Below are 2,500 nucleotides of genomic sequence, written 5' to 3'. Positions count from 1 at the left end.
CCTCTCGCTTCGCTCGCTGTTCGCCGCTCACCGCTCGCTCGCTCAGCCAAAAATGGCCAGTTTTGGCCCGTTTTTGGGCTGTTTTGGCCTGTTTTTGGTCCGTTCTTGCATGGCGCGGTGACCGTCGTGAGCGGAGCAAAACGTCAGCCATCTCAGCACCCTGGAACCCCCCGGGTGGCACAGGGCTGGATGGGGCTTTCGTATAGCAGGGACGGTGCTGCCTCACGCTTCGCTCGCTGTTCGCCGCTCGCCGCTCGCTCGCGCAGCCAAAAATGACCAGTTTTGGCCCGTTTTTGGGCTGTTTTGGCCTGTTTATGGTCCGTTCTTGCGTGGTGCGGTGACCGTCGTGAGCGGAGCAAAACGTCAGCCATCTCAGCACCCTGGAACCCCCCGGGTGGCACAGGGCTGGATGGGGCTTTCGTATATAGCAGGGACGGTGCTGCCTCTCGCTTCGCTCGCTGTCCGCCGCTCGCCGCTCGCTCGCGCAGCCAAAAATGGCCAGTTTTGGCCCGTTTTTGGGCCGTTTTGGCCAGTTTTTGGCCTGTTCTTGCATTGCGCGGTGACCGTCGAGAGCGGAGCAAAACGTCAGCCATCTCAGCACCCTGGAACCCCCCGGGTGGCACAGGGCTGGATGGGGCTTTCGTATAGCAGGGACGGTGCTGCCTCTCGCTTCGCTCGCTGTCCGCCGCTCGCCGCTCGCTCGTGCAGCCAAAAATGGCCAGTTTTGGCCCGTTTTTGGGCCGTTTTGGCCAGTTTTTGGCCTGTTCTTGCATTGCGCGGTGACCGTCGAGAGCGGAGCAAAACGTCAGCCATCTCAGCACCCTGGAACCCCCCGGGTGGCACAGGGCTGGATGGGGCTTTCGTATAGCAGGGACGGTGCTGCCTCTCGCTTCGCTCGCTGTCCGCCGCTCGCCGCTCGCTCGTGCAGCCAAAAATGGCCAGTTTTGGCCCGTTTTTGGGCCGTTTTGGCCAGTTTTTGGCCTGTTCTTGCATTGCGCGGTGACCGTCGAGAGCGGAGCAAAACGTCAGCCATCTCAGCACCCTGGAACCCCCCGGGTGGCACAGGGCTGGATGGGGCTTTCGTATAGCAGGGACGGTGCTGCCTCTCGCTTCGCTCGCTGTCCGCCGCTCGCCGCTCGCTCGTGCAGCCAAAAATGGCCAGTTTTGGCCCGTTTTTGGGCCGTTTTGGCCAGTTTTTGGCCTGTTCTTGCATTGCGCGGTGACCGTCGAGAGCGGAGCAAAACGTCAGCCATCTCAGCACCCTGGAACCCCCCGGGTGGCACAGGGCTGGATGGGGCTTTCGTATAGCAGGGACGGTGCTGCCTCTCGCTTCGCTCGCTGTCCGCCGCTCGCCGCTCGCTCGTGCAGCCAAAAATGGCCAGTTTTGGCCCGTTTTTGGGCCGTTTTGGCCAGTTTTTGGCCTGTTCTTGCATTGCGCGGTGACCGTCGAGAGCGGAGCAAAACGTCAGCCATCTCAGCACCCTGGAACCCCCCGGGTGGCACAGGGCTGGATGGGGCTTTCGTATAGCAGGGACGGTGCTGCCTCTCGCTTCGCTCGCTGTCCGCCGCTCGCCGCTCGCTCGCGCAGCCAAAAATGGCCAGTTTTGGCCCGTTTTTGGGCCGTTTTGGCCAGTTTTTGGCCTGTTCTTGCATTGCGCGGTGACCGTCGAGAGCGGAGCAAAACGTCAGCCATCTCAGCACCCTGGAACCCCCCGGGTGGCACAGGGCTGGATGGGGCTTTCGTATAGCAGGGACGGTGCTGCCTCTCGCTTCGCTCGCTGTCCGCCGCTCGCCGCTCGCGCAGCCAAAAATGGCCAGTTTTGGCCCGTTTTTGGGCCGTTTTGGCCAGTTTTTGGCCTGTTCTTGCATTGCGCGGTGACCGTCGAGAGCGGAGCAAAACGTCAGCCATCTCAGCACCCTGGAACCCCCCGGGTGGCACAGGGCTGGATGGGGCTTTCATATAGCAGGGACGGTGCTGCCTCTCGCTTCGCTCGCTGTTCGCCGCTCGCCGCTCGCTCGCGCAGCCAAAAATGGCCAGTTTTGGCCCGTTTTTGGGCTGTTTTGGCCAGTTTTTGGCCTGTTCTTGCGTGGTGCGGTGACCGTCGTGAGCGGAGCAAAACGTCAGCCATCTCAGCACCCTGGAACCCCCCGGGTGGCACAGGGCTGGATGGGGCTTTCGTATAGCAGGGACGGTGCTGCCTCTCGCTTCGCTCGCTGTTCGCCGCTCGCCGCTCGCTCGCGCAGCCAAAAATGGCCAGTTTTGGCCCGTTTTTGGGCTGTTTTGGCCTGTTTTTGGGCTGTTCTTGTGTGGCGCGGTGACCGTCGTGAGCGGAGCAAAATGTCAGCCATCTCAGCACCCTGGAACCCCCCGGGTGGCACAGGGCTGGATGGGGCTTTCGTATAGCAGGGACGGTGCTGCCTCGCGCTTCGCTCGCTGTTCGCCGCTCTCCGCTCGCTCGCGCAGCAAAAAATGGCCAGTTTTGGCCCGTTTTTGGGCTGT

This window comes from Musa acuminata, unplaced genomic scaffold (genome assembly GCF_036884655.1).
Source record: "Musa acuminata AAA Group cultivar baxijiao unplaced genomic scaffold, Cavendish_Baxijiao_AAA HiC_scaffold_103, whole genome shotgun sequence".
Lineage (NCBI taxonomy): Eukaryota > Viridiplantae > Streptophyta > Magnoliopsida > Zingiberales > Musaceae > Musa > Musa acuminata.
The sequence above is the reverse complement of the archived record's forward strand: the minus strand, read 5'-3'. Positions refer to the sequence as shown.